This window comes from Somniosus microcephalus, chromosome 13 (assembly GCF_052327205.1).
Source record: "Somniosus microcephalus isolate GS21.2 chromosome 13, FLI_Smic_1.0, whole genome shotgun sequence".
NCBI lineage: Eukaryota > Metazoa > Chordata > Chondrichthyes > Squaliformes > Somniosidae > Somniosus > Somniosus microcephalus.
The window spans coordinates 35065151-35079358 of NC_140999.1; the positions used below are offsets into that span (position 1 = coordinate 35065151).

General features: G+C 45.5%; 1 protein-coding gene across 1 annotated transcript in view; it reads left to right on the forward strand.

The window, feature by feature from the left end:
* The first annotated feature begins 738 nt into the window (after positions 1-738).
* adamts10 (ADAM metallopeptidase with thrombospondin type 1 motif, 10) overlaps positions 739-14208 on the forward strand; it is a 233009-nt gene continuing 219539 nt past the window's right edge. The window contains exon 1 of the mRNA XM_086004738.1: positions 739-960. The gene's annotated coding sequence lies outside the window, so the exon portion shown is untranslated. The remainder of the gene's footprint in view (positions 961-14208) is intronic.

Below are 14208 nucleotides of genomic sequence, written 5' to 3' on the forward strand. Positions count from 1 at the left end.
AATGTATCATTCTTCATTCAATATGCTACGTATCAAAAGTATGAACATTGTAAAACCCCTGATACAGCCTTCACTGGACTGGAAAGTGCAGATTGCCAGCAGCATCATACATCGACCCCATCTGTCCTCTCAGGTGGATGTAAAAAATCCCATAGTACTATTTTGAAAAAGTGCACGGGAGTGTCCTAGCCAATATTTTTCCCTTAACCAACATAACTAAAACAGATTATCTGGTCATTATCTCATTGCTGTTTGTGGGATCTTGCTGTGCGCAAATTGGCTGCCACATTACAACAGTGACTACACTTCGAAAGTACTATCAGACATTATGGCCCACTAAATAACTAGAAAGACTTGCATCTATATAGCGCCTTTCACGACCACCGGACGTCCCAAAGCGCTTTACAGCCAATGCAGTACTTTTGAAGTGTAGTCACTGTTGAAATGTAGGAAACGCGGCAGCCAATTTGCACATAGCAAGCTCCCACAAACAGCAATGTGATAATGACCAGATAAACTGTTTTAAATGTTGATTGAGGGATAAATGTTCACTACTCTTTGTAAGCTATCCTCAGTGAAATAAGTTAGGGTCCAAAAAAAAACCTTTTGTTGAAGTTATTGGTAAAATATGGATTGGTCAAATACAAATGGGGCACTGAATGCGCCTCTGAAGCATTTTAGTGTTCTCTCGTGGCGTCATTACGTCGTACGTGCGCTTTCTAAATGTGGTTTATTTAAAGAAAGTTGTGAGGGATTAAGGATGTGAAAGAACCATTTCCACAGTACGCGGCGGACCCCGTCACTGCTGCTGACTTCCTCAACTGCGTGTTCCATGGAAGTCTCTGAGCAAACCCTCAGTGTGAGCTACCAGTGAGACCAGATCAAGCCACTGCAACTGGAAAAACCTGAAGAGAAGCTTCAAAGAATACTTGGACTGGAAGAAACAAGAGACGCCAAAAGGTGGAGTATGTCGTGCTCTCCAATTAAATCTCTCACATTTATTCATGTCAGAATATCACTGTCAGCTTATACCTTTTTCATATACTGTATTGCAGTTAATTCACTATTTGGGCGAAGTCGACGTCGCCACAGTTGCTAATTGTTCGTATTTTAAAAAAAATTTAGCCTGTGATTATTTCGATAGTTTCGTTGCATTATATCTGTGAAGATGCGTTGCTGTCATTTGTTTAGAGAATTAAAAAACCGTGCCACGCTTCTCTTTCAAAATAAGAATACAGGTGCCTTTAATAATGGAGATTTGCATGTTCCTCCTGATTGTACCTATTAAATTTATGGCCAGCATTGTACAATAGTTCTTTTCATGAATTCTCAAAGTCAATCGCAGCTCGTTAGCTGTTGAGAAAAAGCAAAAAAAACCCTAGATAGACCCGTATTCACTTTTTGTTTGTAATTCTGCAAATGCGTTCAGGCAACCGGCAAGCACTTCAGTGGCAGAAAGCCAAGTAGTCTGGGTCACGTTTAACTTGTGCCAAACATTTCATACTCCTGTCTGGGAATAGGTCGAAGAGTATTTTTTTATTATAGATATATATAAAACATGAAACTACTACCGAAATCTTGCTAAGGTGCTAATCATACAATCTTGCTGTTGACATATTGTGCTGGGGAGTAATGTCTTCTATGTGAACTGAAAATAGTAGAGATTTACAAATCTCAGTTTGAAATTTAATCTGCACGTTGATGTGATTTATTGAGAAGTAGCAGCATTGAGAAGTAGCAGCATTTCAAGTATTAAAATTTTTTTTCTCTAATACTTACAGATATACATACAGTTCTAATAAATGTAAAAGGACAAAGACAAAATGCATTTTACAGGACAGGTTCCACAAATAAATCTAAAATGCCCATTAGCTGAGTTTTATAGCATAATGGTGCGGGCATGTATTCCAGAGTGAATGTTAAAGCAAATTATTATATTTGAAAAATCACTGCACATCTCTATAAAAATACTTTAAAAAATGCTCAATTTCCACTTCATTCTCTAGGAGGCCTCTTGGAACTTGCCTTTTCAGACAAATTATTTCTCCATCTGCTCCCCATTACCTTCAGATACAGCTGGCTGCCAGCCACCAGCTGGGACTTAACACAGTTTTGTCTGTAAATGTGTTGTTCCAAGTTATTTACCATTATGATAATTTTGCTTCAGGTTTTTTTTTCAGTGCCTGCTATTTCTTTTTAGTTATATAAACATGATTTCTAAATATAATTCAGGAATATGCTTGACTAGATTTTTTTTTAAAAAGCTTGTTTTTATGCAGCTGAGATACATGAGTAATGACAAGTTCATCTTTAACTGCCTGTAACAGTTACCAGCAGTTCTGGAAAGGAGATGTCTGGTGGGGTGTATGCTTCTGACCTTGTGGCAAAATGCTCATAACAAAAGGTTATTCAAGGTGTCAGTCTTCAAAACGCAGCCAAGACTGAATACACTACAGCTACAGTATGTCCACAATTTCACCTGGAAAAGGGACATTCAATCAGCTTGGGCCAAATTAAATGACTCTTAATCTGTGTTCAGATCATTACCCCTGTAAAGATTTTCCTTTTAATTGCATAATTATCAACTGAGATTAATTCCTACTTCGCAACTCCAGTTTTAAAATTGTCAGTATTGAAGTGTGTTTAGATTGTTGTATATGGCACATAGTTTAAATTTAATTGTGGAGTATTTGATTTCTATGAAATATTTCTATGTGCCAGGTTCCTTGGATGGAAAAATTATTTTATGTCTATGCAAAAGTCCTCCTCTGTTTTCCCTATCTCCTGTAAATGCAAGATAATCAGCTTTCCCCAGATGTAATTAACTTCAGCTTAAAATATCATGGGCTATAATTTGTCAATTTTATCAAAAGAAAACCGAGTAAAATGGCATGTAATGTTGGAAAAACACTCTAATGCACTGTTTCTCCATGTTTGGTGCTGCTCTGGGACTTCCTACTCCTCCAAAAATGGACTAATGAATATTAGCAAAAAAAGTGAGAGGCAAAGCTGATTTTTGTCCAGTAGGGCCAAGAATTATGAACTTAAACAGCATTCTGGAAACTGCAGCCAAATCAAAAAATATTTCACTCCAGATCAGAGCTGTAATTAATGAGTTCAACAAGGGAATATATTTCATAGTACTAGTATAGCAGTAACATAAGTGAACAGTATACAGAAGTTTTTTTTTGTCAGTGGCCTTCGCAGTTATATCACAGTGGGGTAGAAGGAGACAATGACCTGGGAACGCAGGGGATATAAGTCTTGCAGCAGATATTAGCCTAAGCAGCTCTACCACAACAGTGTCAGAGAGCAGGGCCTGGGGCTAAGGCTCCGCCTTACCAGGGAGACTATGACTGAGGTGTGCCACTTAGTCAACAAAGAACTGCAGGTACGGTCAGCAATCTGCAATGTTGTGCCAATGAAGGTCACCTCTTCCCTCAGCTTTAACGTCTCGGGACTGTTCCAGGCAACAACAGCGGGATAATGCAGGAGTCATCTTTGTCTAATGGACAAGGGGTGCTTTCTTTTCTGTACAATGAAAGAATCATAGAACCCCCCCCCCCACTGCTGCACAACTGAATCTTCTCTTAGGCAGTCCCTCAGAACCAAGGATGACTTGCTTACACATTCAAAATGAGTTCGCAGGTGACTGATGAGTCCAATGCGGGACCTACAGTCTCTGTCACAGGTGGGGCAGACGGTGGTTGAAGGGCTGGTGGGTGGGGTGCTTGGGTTGACTTGCGCTGCCTGCGCTTGGCTTCCGCTTGCTCCCGGCGAAGAGACTCGAGGTGTTCAGCGCCTTCCCGGATGCTTCTCCTCCACTTTGTGCGGTCTTGGGCCAGGGATTCCCAGGTATCGGTGGGGATGTTACACTTTTTCAAGGAGGCTTTGAGGGTGTCCTTGAAGCGTTTCCTCTGCCCACCTGGGTTTATAAGCTTTTCTTGTGTGTTTGCCTCTTGTGTGTTGTGATTGTTTTGTACATGTTGTGCATGTGCTGTCTACAAAATACACCCCAGTTGAAGTAGTAGTACTAGTCGGTGGCTGGAGAGCTGCATGGGACATAGAAAGCGCCGTATTTGTAACTAACCTTAACATGCGTGTCAGGTGTCTGTTATGCTATAGTCCTTGTCGGTGCAAGTACAGAGCTACATGTTGGAACCAAACTGCTGCTGACATGAGTTCTACTTAGCTGCACTTATGGCAGGCCATGCATGATCACTGCTGGAGGACATCTGGCCCTGAGGCCCACTAAGCTGTGTGATCGTGGAACCGTGGGCAATTGTTAGTTTCAGCATTTCTCCTTCATAGTTGCTAGTAACCATTCCCCAAGTCAGTTGAAAATGACCATAATTTCATCTTGGAGTTTATACTCCATAGCTTCCATAGCAGTTAGAGCATTCATGAGAGATTATGCTACTGTACCTATATCCTGCTTAGCTGAGGTCCCCACTATAGATGCTACTAGGGATAGTGCCATGCTCAATGGTAGACTACAATGTAGACAAGTTATTGGTATCACTCATGGTGAGGGCAACACACATCTGGGTGTTAAGCTTTTCTACATTACCCAGACCATCACCCTTTGTAGTGCACAGGAAGACAAATGACACCTCAATACAATCTTGGGGAATTTTTCAGGCGGGTCGGGTGGGAAAAAGTTTTTTTTTGACCGGGTTGGAACCCCGCCACCACACACCTTTCCCAGGTGTCGGGTCTGTCGGCATTGAACAGACCCGACACGCAGCGGTGAGGAGGCAATTAAGGTCATTATGACCTTGTTAACAGCTCATTAAGAAATATTTTGAGCTCACCTTTACATTTTACGAGGTCGCCCACGGGGTCCAATCTGCTCGGGGATTACGTCAGGTAAGCAGGTCGGGAGTTGTATGACCATGGGATCATCTCATTACTTGACAGCTGCAAATGTGCTATAAAAGCTCCCATCTCACAGCTGTTCACTTTCCAAGCTCAGAAGCTGTTGCTTACTGGATTTGGAAGACAGATAGAGCTTTATGCAGGTTGCAAGTGTTTGAAGTAAACTCTCTATCCAGTGTCACCTCATTGGAATAACCTTTCTCACCATTGACCAATCGCTTCTGTCATCTCAAGTTCACCTGCTATCTCTTACATCAGTATCGGTGCCCTTGAAAAAATCTCACCTTGGTCCTCAGAATCCCACCACAATCAGCCCCAACACCAGCAGCACCAAGCACACCAGCAGCACCAACAACAACACCAACCTTCTCCGCAATCAACGGATGCTGCACAGGACACCGGGCATGCGGGGGGTACCATTATGTCTCCGCATTCACTGCAATTCACTAAGCCACTTCCACAGATCTGTCTAAGAACACAAAGTTTTGAAAATAAAGGTTTCAATGTTTGACACCACATTAACAGAACCTTTACTTGAACATTGCATAAAATACCCAAGTGCCTACCCCTTGTGTGTTAGTTGGTATGATTGGGATAGGATGAGGGTGAGTGTGAGGGGTGGCTAGTGAGATGGGGATGTGATAATGTAGATAGAGAGGAATGGGTGGAGGTGCAAGGTAAGTTGGTGTGAGTAAGGATGTGCAGGAGTAGGGTAGAGAAGACAGAGTGATGGGGATGTGATGAGTGGCACAGCAGGATAAAGTTCAGTGTGGTTTTGCAGTAACATTTCATGATCTGCTGAGATCATTGAAAGGTTTGCGCCACTGCAGCCTGGTCTTCCTGACGACATCCCTGCTTGTGTCCTCCTGTGCAATGTTGGTGACGGCTGCAAAAGTGGTATAAAAGCTACCATTTCACAGCCATTCACTTTCCAATGTCAGAAGCTTGAGCCTTCAGGATTTGGAAAACACTTTTGAACTGTATGCAGTTTGGAAGTGTTTGGAGTAAACTCTCTATCCACTGTCACCTCCTTGGATCAACCTCTCTCACCATTGACAAATCACTTCTGTCATTTCAACTTCAGCTGCCATCTATTCCAGCAGTATCGGTGCCATTGGAAAAATCTCACCTTGGTCCTCTGAATCCCACCACGATCAGCCCCCACACCAACATCACCAACAACAACCTTCTCCGCAATCAACTGATGCTGCACAGGACACCGGGCCATCAGCACCCGACCACAGTGATGGCCTCACCATGGCCAGATTTACTTCACTTGACGTTGTACACCCTGGCTGCCACATGATGCACCAGGCTGGCACCACCCCACACCAGCACCGTAAAGCATCCCTACAATGTCCAAGTCAAAATGCTGCAGTTCAGAGGGACCTGGGGTCTTTGTGCATGAAACACAAAAAGTTAGCATGCAGGTACAGCAAGTAATCAAAAAGGCAAATGGAACGTTGGCCTTTATTTCAAGGGGGTTGGAGTATAAAAGCAGGGAAGTCCTTCTACAACTGTGCAAGGTATTAGTGAGACCACACCTTGAGTACTGCGTACAGTTTTGGTTTCCTTATTTAAGGAGGGATATACTTGCATTGGAGGCAGTTCAGAGACGATTCACTAGGTTAATTCCAGAGTTGAGGGGTTTGACTTATGAGGAAAGGTTGAGCAGACTGGGCCTGTACTCAATGGAATTTAGAAGAATGAGAGGTGATCGTATCGAAACATATAAGATACTGAGGGGGCTCGACAGGGTAGATGCAGAGAAGATGTTTCCCCTCATGGGGAAATCTAGAACTCGGGGACACAGTCTCAGAATAAAGGGTGAGATGAGGAGGAACTACTTCTCTCAGAGGGTCATAAATTTGTGGAATTCTCTGCCCCAGAGAGCTGTGGAGGCTGAGTCATTAAATACATTTAAAGTGGAGATAGACAAATTTTTGCAAGATAAGGGAGTGAAGGGTTATGGGGAGCGGGCTGGGAAGTGGCTTTAAGCCCAAGATCAACCATGATCTTATTGAATGGCGGAGCAGGCTCGGGGGGCCAAGTGGCCTATTCCTGCTCCTATTTCTTATTCCTTTCACACTCATCGCCATTGTGGGGTGGGGGCGGGAGTTATATCTCCCCATTCACTGCAACTCACTAAGACAGTTCCAAAGGTGCATACAAATCTGTCCACGAAGTGTCGAAAATAAAGATTTCAATACTTGACAACACATTAACAGACACTTTACATGAACATTGGCTAAAGCACACAAGTGCCTACCCTTGTCTGTTGTTAATTTGAATGATTGGACAAGGATGAGGGTGAGTGTGAGGGATGGCTAGTGAGATGGGGAAGTGATAACGTAGATAGGGATGGGTGGAGGTGCAAGGTAAGTTGGTGTGAGTAAGGATGTGCAGGAGTAGGGTAGGGAAGGCAGAGTGATGGGGCTGTGATGAGTGGCACAGCAGGATGGGATTGAGTGTGGCTTTGTACTAACGTTTCATGATTTACTGAGATCATTGAAAGGTTTGCGCCACTGCAGCCTGGTCCTCCTGCTGGTGTCCACCTGTGCAATGTGTAACCGGGCTGCGTTGGTGTCCTGGGGAGGTCTCTTCCGCCCATTGGAAGGGAAGAGAACCTCCCTGCGTGCTGTGACTCCCTCTAAGAATATGGAGGGAGTCATGGGAGAGCTTGGGTGCAGCCATGCACCTTTGTGCAGTGTTTGCAGCACCTCAATGCTGTAGAACACTGACAGCACAACTGTCAAAATGAATGTGGACATGGCCCCTTTAAGGAAACCAGCTGATGACGTGTCATCAGATGACGTCATCAGAGCCGCTTCCTTTTAATTGACCGGGAACCTCGCAGGTTGGGCTTAACCAGCCCAATCAGGGCAAAATCACTTGGAGGAGGCAGAATGAAGACAGGAGCTGGGTTTGTAGTCGCCACCGACTCCAGCCGCACCGGAGTTGCCACGGTTGAAGAAATTGCGGCCTTAATGTTCAGTCTGTATCAACTGGCCCTTCATTAACCACCATTGTTAATTCTTCCTCACCAGTGCTCTATGACTTTTAGAATTCATAGAAATTTACAGCACAGAAGGAGGCCATTTGGCCCATCATGTCTGTGCTGGCTGAAAAAGAGCAATCCAGCCTAATCCCACTTTCCAGCTCTTGGTCCGAAGCCTTCTGGATTACGGCACTTCAGGTGCCTATCCAAGTACTTTTTAAATGTGATGAAGGTTTCTGCCTCTACCACCCTTTCAGGCAGTGAGTTCCAGACCCCCACCACCCTCTGGGTGAAAAAAAGTTCTCCTCAACTCCCCTCGAATCCTTTTACCAATTAGTTTAAATCTATGCCCCCTGGTTATTGACCTCTCTGCTAAGGGAAATAGGTCCTTTCTATCCACTCTATCTAGGGCCCTCATAATTTTATACACCTGTATCAAGTCTCCCCTCAGCCCCATCTGTTCCAAAGAAAACAACCCCAGCCGATCCAATCTTTCCTCATAGCTAAAATTCTCCAGTCCTGGCAACATCCTCGTAAATCTCCTCTGCACCCTCTCTAGTGCAATCACATCTTTCCTGTTATGTGGTGACCAGGACTGTACGCAGTACTCTAGCTGTGGCCTAGCTAGTAAAAGCATAACCTCCCTGCTCTTATTTTCTATGCCTCGGCTAATAAAGGAAAGTATCCCGTATGCCTTCTTAACCACCTTATCTACCTGTCCTGCTACCTTCAGGGATCTGTGGACATGCACTCCAAGGTCTCTCTGTTCCTCTACACTTCTCAGTATCCTACCATTTATTGTGTATTCCCTTGCCTTGTTAGCCCTCCCCAAGTGCATTACCTCACACTCCTCCGGATTGAATTCAATTTGCCAATTTTCTGCCCACCTGACCAGTCCATTGATAGCTTCCTGCAGTCTACAGCATTCCTCCTCACTATCAACCACACGGCCAATTTTTGTATCATCTGCAAACTTCTTAATCATGGCCCCTACATTGAAGTCTAAATCGTTGACTCATTAGTTACTTTTGTACAGTGTGTGTGTGCACTAGTTCAGCTCCCAGTTGGCGCTGCAGTGAGTTAATGTAACATACAGTGCAAATCATTGCATATCTAACAATACATTACATACCACAGTTCTGCAGTCTTCTCCACAACTTAGCAGGCCCACATCTTGTTGAACACATCTACCATAGCCGGTTAACGAAAGCTGTTTCATTTCTGGAGGGGGTTCATCATTATTCCACACTGTCATCTCTGCATATTAGCCTTTATACAGGAAACTTTGAGATATCCGGCACCGACGGGACCAGCGTGTTGCCGATCTATCAAAACTGCCGGACATACAAAGTTAATGTTGAAGCATACGGAGGTTTTCATCTCCGTATCTGACAACAAACACTGTTGCTTAGCAACAGCTTCTAAAGAGTCGGCTGCAGCTGCAAGCGTCTCTAGCTGAAGCTGTTGCTTTAGCTACAGACCTTGCAGTGCCTGACTGTTGAAAAAAATAGAACGAGAACTAAAGAAACTTATAGAAAACGGCTCCTGATTTTTGCCGTTAGATCGAGTATTCCGGACATACAACCTCTGGATAAACCAAAGTTTCCTGTACAAAAGAGCAGTATGGATTAAGATGGTGGTTTGATCCATGAAATTTTCTTCTGCACCACATTCTTTTTGCCATCGTGGCATGCATACATTCTACTTTTATTTCAAAAGGCACTTAATTCAAATTATCTGATGATTCCTTTTTTTTCAGCACTAAGTTCCACTGTGCTGTTACTTATATTTAATTCAAATTATTGGATAATTCCCGAATTTTATTGTTAAGAAATTACTTTGCTTATCAGGAGTAGACTTCCACCAAAGATTTGCCCCAATTTCTCTCTTACAGCAGTTACCAGTGCACCCAAGATGTGGTTCGTAAAACTGACTTCTTGAACTAGTTAATGAATCACTTTGCTCAAGTATTGTAACAAATTTTTGACATTTATCACACTTCCCTCAGCTGTGTGTGTGCTGCCAAACTGTTTGTCTGACATCAAATCCTGGAATAGTCATAGCTTCCTGGAGCTCAACACTGAAGACTGAAGCCGTTGTCTTTGGCCCCCACCAAAACCTTTATACCACTCTACAACTCTTTCTTTCAGGTTGAATCAGACTCTTTGAAATCTTAGGGTATTGGTCAAACCCAAGCTGAGCTTTAAACCTCACATCCTATCTATCACTAAGCCCACTCTCTTCCACCTCGGCAACATTGCCTGACTCTACCTCAGCCACTCTGCTGCTGAAACTTTTTACATGCTTTTGCTACTTCCGCACTTGACTATTCCATTGCCTGACTTGCTGGTCCATCCTTCTCCCTCCATAAACTCTAATTTGTCCAAACTAAAGAAGTACTGAAACGTAAGGTAGATAAATCACTGGGGTCTGATTGTTTACTTTTAAAGGTCATGTTGGAAGCTAGAAAAAAAGTAAAGGCTATGAAAAGGAAATGATATTAGAGGACTGGAGGGTGGCAAATATGATACCCTTCAAATAAAACAAGAAGGATAAGATGAGGAAATCATATTTCAGTTGTTAAGTTATTTAAGCCTATAATATGGGGTATAAAATTACTAAGCACTTGGCGAAATAAACTAATCAAGACAGTCATGCTCGACCAAACTTCGAGAAGAAATAAGTGAGAGGATAGATAAAGGGAAGGCAGTGGATGTTGTTTCTATAGACTTTCAAAAAAATATTTAATAAGTTATCACCAAAGAGACTTGGGGCAAAGATAGTGGCACATGAAAGGGGAATGTGAGGGACCACATGGTTAGGAGGATGGTTGGAGGGGAGAAAGGCAAGGGTATGGGTAAAAAGAAGTTTCTTGGAGTGAAAGAACATGTGAGTAATGTTCCATAGGGATCTGTTTTGAGTGGGCTTTTGTTCACTTATATACATAAATGATCTGATTTTTGGAATTGGGAGGGCAATATTGAAATTTAATGAATCCACCAAACTGGGGGATATGGCAAATTGTGACGAGGATTGTGAAAGACTTCCGTCTTTCTGTCTTTCTGTCTGTCTGTTTGTCTTTCCGTCTTTCTGTCTGTCTGTCCGGCTATACAATCAAAAGTTATAGAGCGTACCTACACATATGTTATATCAAAAGAAAGCTTATCATTAGGGGACTCTAATAGGCATATTTACTTTTTGGTCAGACAAAAATTGTTCCGACAGTATACAAAAAAGGTTCAAAAAACGGCAACATTCCGCTCATTAGCTTTGAGTGACGTGATGGTTGACCAATCGTACAGGGGATTAACCTGATGGTTGACCAATCGGTGCATCACGGGGGGCGTTTCATTGCATGTGTGGGCGGGCCTAATCCTTCTGAGCTGAGGTGAGTGGCCGCCATCTTGATTCCTAACGATTTATTTTTCCCACTTTCTGTGTGTTTATTTTTCCCACTTTGTGTGTGGAGGGGAAATTGTTTTTTAAAAAAAAGTAAATTAATTTGTAAATATTTTTTCTAAGCTGATTAATTTTCCTACCTTTCACCCTCTTTTTTTCCCTCTTGACTCGCTACCTCCGCCAGGCGCCGCAACCTTGGAGGCTTACCCCACCTGCAGGCCTCAAAGCCTCGGCCTCTCCTAGCCAGCCACGCCCGAGCTAGGCACCGCCCGTCCCGCCCCGCGATCGCCGCCATCTTGGTAAAGGCTGGCGGCGCATGACTGAGCTGAGCGTAGCCATCGCCGCCATCTTAGTAAAGGCTGGCGGGGCGGGAGTCAGCGCGCGCGTCACTGTCAGCCCGGAGCGCGACCTGAGCTAAGGTGAGTCCGGCCGGGCCTCACACGCTAGGCTGCGCACCGGCCGGCCCTGAGGCGCTGATCCGCGGAGGGGGAGGGAGAGGAGAGGGGGGGGAGGGAGGGAGAGGAGGAGGGGGGTGGGAGGGAGAGGAGGGGGGTGGGAGGGAGAGGAGAGGGGGGGAGGGAGAGGAGAGGGGGGAGGGAGAGGGGAGGGGGAGAGGGAGAGGGGGAGGGAGAGGAGAGGAGAGAGAGGAGGGAGAGGAGAGGGAGGGAAAGGAGAGAGGAGGGGGGGAGGGAGGGAGAGGAGGGAGAGAGGAGGGGGGGAGGGAGGAGAGGAGAGAGGGAGGGAGAGGAGAGGGGGAGAGAGGGCGAGAGCTAAGGTGAGTCCGGCCGGGCCTCACGTGCTAGGCCGCGCACTGGCCGGCCCTGAGGTGCTGATCCGCAGAGGTGGAGGGAGAGGAGAGGGGGGGAGGGAGAGGAGGGGGGGAGGGAGAGGAGGGAGGGGGGAGAGGAGGGAGGGAGGGGAGAGGAGGGGGAGGGAGTGAGGAGAGGGGAGGGAGAGGAGAGGGAGGGAGAGGAGAGGAGAGGGAGGAGAGGAGGGGGAGAGGAGAGGAGGGAGAGGAGAGGAGAGGGAGGGAGAGGAGGGGGGGAGGAGAGGGAGCAAGAGGAGAGGGAGAGAGAGGGAGGGGAGAGGGAGGGAGAGGAGAGCGAGGGGGGAGGGAAGGAGAGGGAGAGGAGGGAGGGAGAGGGAGGAGGAAGGTAGAGGAGAGGGGAGGGAGAGGAGGGAGGGAGAGGGGGAGAGAGGGTGATGAGGGGGAGGGAGAGTGAGGAGAGGGGCAGGGAGGGGAGGGAGGGAAGAGTGAGGGGGTGGGACAGGGAGGGAGAGCTCGCCTTCCTTCCTTCCTTCCTTCGCAGGGGTCGATCGGGCCAGGCCTGAGGCGCTCCTTCCCCCCCTCTTTCTCCAGGCTAATCCCAAACTAAATCCAGCAGTCTCTCTCTCTCTCTTTCCCCCCCCCCGTCTCTCTCTTCTCCCCCCAGTCTCTCTCTCTCTCTTCCAACAACAACATTCCCTCAAAAAACCTTCGGCACCGCCGGGCACTCCAGCTAGTATAAATATGTAAGAATAGAGGCAAGTAGCCCAATTTTTCTAGTTTTGTGCTAGATGTGCTCCGCTCTGGGGCAACTTGTACAATACTCCAATATAGGATCACTTGCTGTTCAATGCAGTGTAGAAAAAATATATTTCATTGTCCAAAAACTGTCAATATTCCCACCTTTATAATAAAAAGCCAGTAAATGCACTATTTAGTATTAACACCAGGAAAATTGCAGCCTTTTAAATTAATTTAGATGGAATAAAACTTTGAACTCTGGGTGAGGAATTAAGGGCTGAATTTTGCCAGCACTCAGAGCGCAGGTTTGGAGGCGGGTCCGCTGTCAAAATCGAAATGATTGACAGCAGGTTGGGAACCCGCTCTGAACCCGCCTCTATGTAAGTTTCCAAAGTGTCGGGTCTGCGTTTTCAGAACAGACCCGACACCAAGCGGCGGTGAAGGCATTTAAGATAGTTAAATGCTTGTTAACTACAATTTTGCCATCTATTTCTATTTTACCACTTTTTTTTACAAGGTTCCCGTCATCGAGGATCACGTCAGGTAAGTAGGTCGGGTTCTCTATGTCTCCTCATTGCTGTGAATAGGTGACCGCTGCAAAAGTGGTATGAAAGCTACCAGTTCACAGCTGTTCACTTTCCAATATCAGAAGCTTGAGCTTTCAGGACCTGGAAGACACTTTTGAGCTGTATGCAGTTTGGAAGTGTTTGGAGTAAACTCGCTATCCACTGTCACCTCCTTGGAGCAAGCTCTCTCACCATTGACAGATCGCTTCTGTCATCTCAACTTCAGCTACCATCTATTCCAGCAACATCGGTGCCCTTGAAAAAATCTCACCTTGGTCCTCTGAATCCCTCCACGATTAGCCCCAACACCAACATCACCAACAACACCAACCTTCTCTGCAATCACCTGATGCTGCACAGGGCATCAGCATGCGACAACATTGCTGCCTGGGAGGCCAGTGATGGCATCACCATGGCCAGATTTACTTCACTTGACGCTGTACACCCTGGGTGCCACATGGTGCGCCAGATCGACACCACCCCACACCAGCACCATAAAGCATCCTTATAATGTCCAAGCCATTTCTTTCACACTCCTCACAATTGGGCGGTGGGGGAGGGGGGAGTTATGCCTCAACATTCACTGGAATTCACTAAGACACTTCTAAAGGTGAGCACAGATCTGTCCAATAAGGTGAAGTGTTGAAAATATAGATTTCAGTGTTTGACAACACATTAACAGAAACTTCACATGAACATTGGCTAAACCACTCAAGTGCCTACCCTTGTGTGTTGTTAGTTGGTATGCTTGCAGTAGGGTGTGTGTGAGGGGTGGCTAGTGAGATGGGGAAGTGATAATGTAGATAGAGAGGGATGGGTGGAGGTACAAGGTAAGTTGGTGTGAGTAAGGATGTGCAGGA